The sequence below is a fragment of the Aythya ferina genome (genome assembly GCF_964211825.1).
Source record: "Aythya ferina genome assembly, chromosome: Z".
NCBI lineage: Eukaryota > Metazoa > Chordata > Aves > Anseriformes > Anatidae > Aythya > Aythya ferina.
This window is the reverse complement of record NC_140299.1, coordinates 36,899,144-36,908,627: the sequence shown is the minus strand read 5'-3', so window position 1 is coordinate 36,908,627 and position 9,484 is coordinate 36,899,144.

The following is a 9,484-nucleotide window of genomic DNA, read 5'->3' as shown; positions in this document are numbered from 1 at the left end:
AGGTCTTAAAATAAAAGAGGATGGACTAGGCTTTAGGAGGAAATTCTTCACTAAAGAAGGGTGGCGAAGCACTGGGATAGGTTGCCAAGAGAAGCTGTGGATGCCCCATCCCTGGAGGTGTTGAAGGCCAGGCTGAATGGGGCCTTGGCCTACCTGATCTAGTGAGTGACATAGTGAGTGACATCCCTGCCTATTGCAGAGGGGTTGACGTTAAATGATCTTTAAGGTCCCTTCCAACCCAAGCCATTTTTGGAGGTCTGTAGCTAGTTGTGTCCCCCAGGGGTCAGTACTGAGTCCAGTCTTGTTCAACATTCCTCAACTATCTGGATGATGAAATGCATCCTCAGCAAGTTTGCTAACAACACAAAGCTGGGAGGAGTGGCTGATACCACAGAGGGCTGTGCTGCCATTCAGAGGGACTTCGACAGGCTGGAGGGTTTGTCAAGAGGAACCTCATGAAGTTCAACAAGGGCAAGTGCAGGGTCCTGCACCTAGGGAGGAATAACCCCAAGCACCACAACAGGCTGGGGGCTGGCCTGCTGGAGAGCATCTCTGCAGGGAGCGACCTTGGAGTCCTGGTGGACAGCAGGCTTACCATGAGCCAGTAATGTGCCCTAGTGGCCAAGAAGGCCAACAGTATTATGGGGGGGAGCATTCGGAAGAGTGTTGCCAGCAGGTCAAGGGAGGTGATCCTCCCCCTCTGCTCAGCCCTGGTGAGGCCACACCTGGAGTACTGTGTCCAGTTTTGGGCTCCCCAGTACAAAGGGGCATGGACATACTGGAGTGAGTTCAGAGGAGGGCTGTGAAGATGATGAGGGGACTGGAGCACCTGCCATATGAGGACAGGCTGAGAGAGCTGGACCCGTTTAGTCTGCAAAAGACGAGATTGAGGGAAGACCTCATCAATGTGTATAAATATCTGAGGGGAGGGTGTAGAGAGGATGGAGCCGGTCTTTTCAGTTGTGCACAGCAACAGGACAAGAGACAACAGGCACAAACTGAAGCACAGGAGGTTCTGGCTGAATATGAGGGGGCGCTTCTTTACTGTGAGGGTGACAGAACACTGGAACAGTTTGCCCAGAGAGGTTGTGGAGTCTCCTTCTCTGGAGATATTCAAAACCCTCCTGGATGCTACCCTTCACAATGTGCTCTGGGTGATGCTTGGGGGCCTTGGACTAGACGATCTTCAGAGGTCCTTTCCAGCCTCAGCTATTCTGTGATTCTGTTAAAAATTGCACCGTCAGTTACTGATCAGGAAAACAATTTGTGGGCAACTTATTTTTATATATGATCCCCATTATTTTCTGGGTGCATGTCTGTATTTGCCATCAACATTAACAGGAGTTTTACATACCTTCAGAGGGGTGAATAGATTCCTGCGTCTATGGGATGGGAGCTGGAGTGATCCTTTTAGCGGCCCCCGATTCGGGGCTTTTCCGGTGCTCCCCACTGGGTGGTGGTAAAACACTTGATTTCTGCCGCATCTCCGTATTTCTGAGTCACAGGTGTGTCTCTCCAGGTTTTCTGCTTGTGAGCCTCTCAGGCTTCATAAAACAGATTCAGGCTTCATAAATCTTAAAGGGACGGTACGTCTTTCCAGCCCGCAGTAACGCCCTGCATCTGCTTATCTCCCGGATGACCAAAAGGCCCTGATAACTACAGTAGCTGTCCCCTCTGTACCTGGAGAGACCCCCATGGTGAACACTTTCTGGACACATGCACATTTGTTGAAACCTTCTCCAACAAAGCAAAGCTAGATAACGAGGAGCACAGAAGGCATTTGAGATTGGCACTGTTTACATCCCCACCCCCTACCCCAAAGCATGCATACCCACCGACTGGAAAGAAAAGTGTAAAGAAAAGACACCTCTGGTCACACCAAGGGCTAAATGCACTGCCATCCTGCATCCAAAGGAGACAGACACATCTGGGTAGTCTGTGCAAATACAGAAATGGTGCAGCATTTGAGATGCACTGTGTCAGAGGAGCATACCTTCACCCATCTGTATCATCAAAGGATTTGGTAAAGCATAATGTATGATACATAACAATTATTCAAATGCAGTTTTAGTCTAACTCATTCTAGTTTTGGGGCCTGAAAATGGAGAGATGAACAAAATTCCTTGAGAATTTTAGATCCAGAATTACCTGGATCTAGTTCACACTATTACAATTATGATTTAGTCTCTGTTTCTCTTAACACAATGATATTTTCTCAGCAACATTAACCAAAACATTCAGCTTTAAAGTTGTGTGAAAGATACTTTAATTTTATGCTCTCTCAAATAATTCCCAAATTTTAATCCCCCTAGATTTCTGAGATCTCCCTGGGAATGTAAGCTTTTGCATTAAGCCAAGAAATGGGTTGTTCAGTAGGAACTGGAGTGCAAGTAACGTTCTTGTAATAATGCACACACCCAAGTACAAATGGATCAAGCCAAAAAAAGTACATCAACAGCAATACTGCTTCATATTTTAAAATTTACCTTGCATCCAAAGAAATGGTAAAGTTAGAAGCACACAGCAAGTAGATGTGCAGACACAGTAAGAAAACACAGTAGATACATTGAATCAGCATTAAAATTTCAGCTATGTTTTCTCACCAGACATAAAGTGCTTTTACTAAAGGTTCTGGGGAGTGCACTGTGCAGTTTGTGCCTGAAATTTTGCACTTTCACAAGCCCCCTGTTTATTCTCTCTGCCCCTCTCTCTGTGGGGAAGCTGAATGCTGGTGGCAAGTTACGTTGCTTGCCCACTTCATTTCCTGGCTTGCAGCTGATAATTTATTTGACAAAGAAACACTTCTAACTTACCACATTGTCCTGGTTCTATAAGCTCAGTTGAGCCCAGAGGCCAAACTTGTTCTGCATTTTCTTAAGGCAGCTTAGTACTACAACTGAAGTAGCTAAGGTGTGTGTTTTCTAGAAGGCATTTAATCTGCATCAGCACAAGGCTGGCTGTTACCTTAGGTGAAAGCTGAACCCTACAGCAGCTAAGTGTCACAAGACTGAAGAAGAACATAAGAAGGAACAATACGTAAGTGTCAGGATATACTGCAGGTCCCTGTGAGATGGACAAGATGTTAAAGATTAAACTTGTAAAGAAGAAGCTGGTTCTAGATTAAGAGCATTTTCCTCCACATATGCTCACTGTTATTTATATCCCTAGGGTAAAACAGCTTGTCCCAGTGTGGTAACTGACACTTCCAGATTAGTAGTACGGACTGAATCACTGCAGTTCAGAAGCACCATAGGGCCTTTGCTAGCTGAGAGGACAGACCATGTCCTTGCTGCACCTCAGGAAGTGCAATCCCATCTGGCACTGTTTAGCTAAAGCTTTGTAGGAAAGAAACTGCAGCCTGGCTTCTGGAGTTTGTCCTTTTGAAATAAAACCAAGGAGATACTCCAGACACATTTGTCCGGCATTTTCAATTTAATCCTCTTGTTGGATAGAGAGCAGTTTTTGCTCTGATAGGCTGTGGAAGGACTGGGGCATATTCTGTGTTTCAGCCTGAGAAAGAGAGGAGTGGGTACACTATGACAGAGCCTATATCATTGTGGCTGATGTGAAGAGGCAGGAGTCTCTTTCTCTTCTATCAAAAGGAGCAGTGAAAGAGGAAGCATAAGACGGACACTCCACTTACCAGTTTTTTTACATCTCATTAATAAAACTGAAGCTTACAGCCATGATGTTTTTGCTTTTGTTTTGTTTTGTTTTGTTTTGTTTGTTTGTTTGTTTAATGGGTGTAAAGGAAGACTGCACAATCATATGGAAAATAAATCCAGTGAGACTCTTAAACAAGAAGAAAAATGAACACACCTGTGTTTAAGTCCTTGAGCTCCAGTCACATCTGGGAGAGCGTACTAGGGAAATGCAGTGAACTTGTTCTTTCTTCAGCTGCCTCAGACAGCTGCTGGGCTCAGTGAATCTCTCTTCTTTCATGCTGTGGTGGTCAAAGCTTGAAAGAGTAGCACAAGACTGAGACTAAAGAAGATGATGCTTCATCAGGCAAACCAAAGGTGCTGAATAAGATACAGGAGATGGATTCTCTGTAGCATTCATAATAGTTTAAAAGCTCAGATGCAGTGTATGCCACCTATAATCATGTCTTTGCAGTATTACTAATTAACGATGAACATTAAAAAGTAATAGGCAAATTTTAAAGTATTACATTGCCTGCCAGAGGGAAAGACTTCAACAGTCTGCATTAGAAATGCAAAATGCTTTTTCTGACATGCTTTGTTGGAAAACTTAGAAGAGACATAGGCTGTAAACATCACCTTTCCACCTGCAAATATTTTGCCCACTTGTATTTCTATAAAGATCTTGTGAGCCAATGCAAGCTGAGGGTGATTTGGGAAGAAAAAATACTAAAAAGTCTCTACATTTTTCTGATTTCATTTAATGTTAGAATTTTGAAGATCTTAGCTTATTTTGGTTTGCTACCTTAAAATTCTGCATAGTGATCACATTGTCAAAGGTCATCTCCTTGCACTAGATCTATTATACCTATTTTTTGCATAGTGCAGGGCTGGCTGCCTTAAACACATTGTACATGCAAGTGCTGTTAGCTGTAGAGACTTCGAGAGAGTTATGCTTGTTCTTTAGATAGCACTGACATGAATTCATTCTGCGCTGAACATATAGGTCCTAGAGGAGTCAGGACCTCAGAGTAGTCTGTCATGAGCTCCAATGCACTACAATTTTGTTTTCAGTAACTGACTCATATACTGATTAAGTGTCCTCCTGCAGCTGTGCATGGCTGCGTAGGAGAGCAGAGCTTTCTTTTCTCCTGTCCTGGTGTTTAGACATGAAGAGCTGAAATGCTAGCCCAAGCCTTGTCAAGGATGCTCTTGTATCTGCAGTGCATATGTATCTCTAGTGTGAGAGGCATCAGAATTATTAGCATTTCCATGTATTGCATGAATTAATATTACGTTCTAAAAGAGCCTCTTAAGATGAAGAGAGAAAGCTTATAAAAGGAGACTGACTTTCATGACGTATGCACATTCAGGGTACGCATCAGGATAGCAGTGGCTTCTTCATCCATTGCCTTTTGCACTCTTCACCTTGCATCTTGTTTGTGCTGCTAGAATTTTGCTCAGTCATTTCTGCTGAGCCAGCCCATAGCAAGGTCAAGGAAAAGACTGGTGCTGAGGAGACAAAAAAATTATCTAAGTCATTTATTGGTTCCCCAGATGACATCATGACAACGGGAGAACAGATCAGCTGGATGTAGTCAATTGTAATGATGTCTATGCTTTCTTCAATCTGTATCAATATGCTGCAGAAACCATAAAATCATATAGCAGCCTCTGATCCTTCAGAATAAAAATGAGCACCAGACTAGCCTGGTTTCAGCCCAATTTATCTTCATGCACACTGGGTCAAAAGAACTATGGGCAGGGCCATCTTCAATTTGTTAATTACAATTTTAATCAAAACCTGAGGGAATAGATGATGGTGTATGTTGAAAGCCAAGTGTTGAGCATTTTCATCACAAATATTCCCCACAAAGATCTGCTTGGCATGAAGAAGATGAGTTCAAGGCTGCTGTGCTAACTACCTTCCAGGACTCAATGATGCTTTTAAGTGTTCCAGATTTCCCCAGTACCTCAGCTGTGAGAGTGCAAGATGTCACTTTTATGGAAAAGCAAGCAGTTACACAGACACCTGTGGGAGGTAAATTATTGCTTCTCCCATTCTCTTTTGTTTATTCCCAGAGGATATTCTAAGAAAGTAGACCAAGCCCATTTTTAGTTCAGTCTTAAATTATTGAACATACTTCATACCAGGCCATTAGCAAACAGAAAATACAGTTAAGAAAAAGACTTGTGCATATAAAAGAACAGGATAGTTATTCAGTTTTCAGAAAAGGAAAGAAGCTCTTCTTTTGGGATTTTTTTCTTTTTTCTTTTTTCTTCCCTCAAGTGGAAAGTTAGATTGTTGTTTCAAAAATAAGAGTTTTTTCTTCTTATGAGGATTCATTTCTGTGTACAGGCAGAATTTTAAGGAGACAGCATACATCATGGAAGTCAATTTCTTTTTTATAAGCTCTTTCCCTCTTTATCCTAAGAGGATCTTCTAGAATGTAATGTTAATTCATGCAGTGCATGGAAATGCTAATAACTCCAATGCCTCTCACACTGGAGTTATGTCTGCACTGCAGATCCAAGGCGTGACTGCTGTTCACAGAAGTATCTGCCTGGCTTGTAAAGCAGTATAGATAGAGCAGAGTAAAAAGCACTTAGTAGGTACCCAGGAGTTGAAGCCTCCATAATTCTGTGGCCAGTGTTCTGCAAGACATTTAGTAAATGTACATAAGATACATAAACCAGAAAAAATACCCCCGTGTACAGTATCATTAGCAGTGTTAGTGATGTACAGTATCAACAGCAGTATTAGTGAACTACTGACCTTAAGTCATTTTGGGCTAAGAGAAGGGAAAATAGACCACAAACTATGTTACAGAGTGTGCTGTCAATTTCATAGCTCAGCATGGTACAGCAAGTGCCACAGCAGCTGCAGACTGGCATTTGTTCTGCCATCCTTCCTGCACACTCTGCCCTCTGTGTGACTGCCTGAGCAGCCCAGGGAGCTCCAAGGGGAACAGGGGGAAATGGTGGGGCATGAGAGGCACCCATTATTATGCCAATGGATCAAATGTATAAATGTCAAATATCCAAGCAGAGTTAGTCAGCTTTGAAAGTAATTTAAATACATGTAGATACTGTGGACACCTTTCCAAGTGCATATCATGGAGAAAAAGGCAGCTAAAAGAGCAATGAAATAGTGGAGAAGGTCATTATAAAGCATAGCCACTTCATGCTGCTGGCTGCATGTTCAGGTTAGAACTGTGTGAGAGATGGTGACAGCACAAAATCCAGTCTGACCACCGAGACAGTTAACTCACAGCAACTTTCACAGCACTTGCAGAAATGCTGTTGTGTCGGTGCTGAGCTATGCATGAGAGAGGATGAGTGAATTATACAGGGCTTTTTGAATACATCTGTGCAATCAGTGAGGAGGAGTTACACAAGCCTCTTCTTCCTGAAGCAGAGTGAAGTGTTGCCTTTCTTCAGCGCAGTTCAGGCAGGGACAGGTGCCATACAAGAGAGTATTGACAGGCTTCCCTGAAAAAAAAAAAAAAAAAAAAAAAAAAAAAAAAACATACATAAAGTCAGCTGGCAGTTTTTCCTATGACTCTTAAAAATTTTCCAAAAGGTCCAAATTCTAGGTCTTGTGTAAAGCTTGACTAAACCAACTTTTAGGCAAAACCTCTCAACAGGCAAAGGAAAACCTTCAAAAGCATTGTGTCTGCAGGGCCCCTGAAGGTTGTGCAGCCATTGCTTCTCTTTGAAAATAGGGTTACAGGTTCCCATTCCTGTTTCCACTTCATCAGGTATCTTAGAACTCTATCTGGCATGCAGGAGTGGTAAGCCACAGTCCCTATTTTAGACACTCTTCAGGAGGAAGATTTCTGTGCTGCTATATGCAGAGCTTCCTGGAGTTACAAATGAAGTAAAATCTGTCAGAGGAGGAGAGTAAGCACAAAAAAGCACCAAGGAGCATTTGTGACTACTTCATGGTGCAACCTCCACAGAGTAGTTGCTGATACCTCATGGCTAGGTATCAGCAACTACCTAGTCTATCAAGCTATTTTTAACCTGTTTGCTGCAAGAAGCTCTGAACTTGAAATAGAAAGAGAACTGGGAGTACTTTCCTATGGCTTCTGCTAAACATTAGGAGGAGAGCTGGAAGACACCATTCCCAGAGATGACAATGGAAATAGGGTTATCTCAGAGTAAAGGAGGGTAGCTACAGAAATTCCTCTTCACCCTTTGAACCTCATGCCATTCCTTAGCAGATAACCCAGGGTAAAGCATGCTGGCCCATTCTAACGTATCCTTCCATGTACATACATCTCTCCGTACATAATTTCACTAATACCTATCTAACAAGAAAAAACATAAATCTGAAAATGTTCCCAGTACTAATTAGAAGTTTCCTACACAAAACCTCTGTGCCTGCCACTGCTGTTTTCTGAACCTGAATCCTTGTTCTGCTCCCTTTCTATAGCTGAATGCCTTGTTAAAACTGCTGCAGTTCTTCTGCCATTTTCTGAATCAAGCTGGCAAGAAAGAAGGTTTCAGTGTTCATGTCCAATGCAATTTGAAAACCAGAGATTCACTGGAGACACTTTTGCTGCCCATATTTTGCTGTAGATGGACACTAGCCATTGCTCAGAGCCTGACAGTGTAGCACATGTAGGTTGTAAAGCAGTCTGTCTGTATTTCATAACTGGGAAGACACAGCTTTCTTTTAAAGTATTTGTAGTTTAGAAAGAAAGAGCCAATAACAGGAAAAAATAACAATAGAAATATCATAGTTGGATCAGAGTGTCCTGTTTCAAAAAACAAAGTGAAGAGTGACCTCTGGCCTTGTTTCCTGTTTCAGCCATAGTATCCTTGTTTCTTTTTGATATTTATCTTATTAACTTGACAGTTATTAATACAATAATATCAACAACTGGCTCAATAAGACCCTAAATTTCAGAAGGAGTCTATCAGAAGCAGTAAGAATCTGACCACTGGTAGGAGCTTCACTGCTTGTTTTTTGTATTTCTCAAACACTCTGGAGGGAAGAGAAACAGCTCCATGTGATGCTCCTTTTCCTTCCCACCCAGAGGATCATAACCTGCAAAGCCTCCTTCCCCATTTCACCACTGATTGACATGTGGTCAGCAAAACTATTTCTAACAGCAAGAATTCATTCTTGCAGAGTAAGGAGCTTACACTGCAAATCCACAGGGAGAGCTACCCTACTCTTCTCCAAGGAAGGCACAAGGCTGAGTACCCAGGGCACTGCTCAACATGAAAAAACACAGCTATCAAAGAAGAAATTTAATTCTGAACAGGGTACATAGAATAATAACATTAATAACAAAATGCATTTTAAGTTCTAATCTTCAACAAGGCTCAGGGTAGAGCCAGAAGCTTTGGATCCTAATCACAAGCTATAGCTCATAGCCCACCATTCACCACAGGCATGCTGAGTCTGGGACAGCTGCTGGTAATCCAGAAGGAGATCACTGACTAAAATCACAAGGCAGCGTGGTTACAGTCTGTTGAAGATGAGGTCAGACGAATAGTTGGGCAGACAAATAGATGAGATGATAAAACAATATCTTCCTTGGGTGAGTGCCTTCAGAAACAGGAGGATGAGAAAACGATTATTGTAATGTACTATGTGAGGTGGCAAATGGAAAACAATATTCTGGTACACAGGTATCAAAGTGAATTTTGTTTCAGGTCAATTTAGTCACCCTTCTCTTTTTGTCTCTCTCTTGTTTTTTTTAGGAAGTAATACACTTCTCAAAGCTGTAATCACTGTAAACACTGGGTAATAAATTTGCATGTCTGTGTGCAGAGACATTCTTAGCACAGTAAGTGGAAGGGACTGGTAGTGAAGTCAGCAACACTGA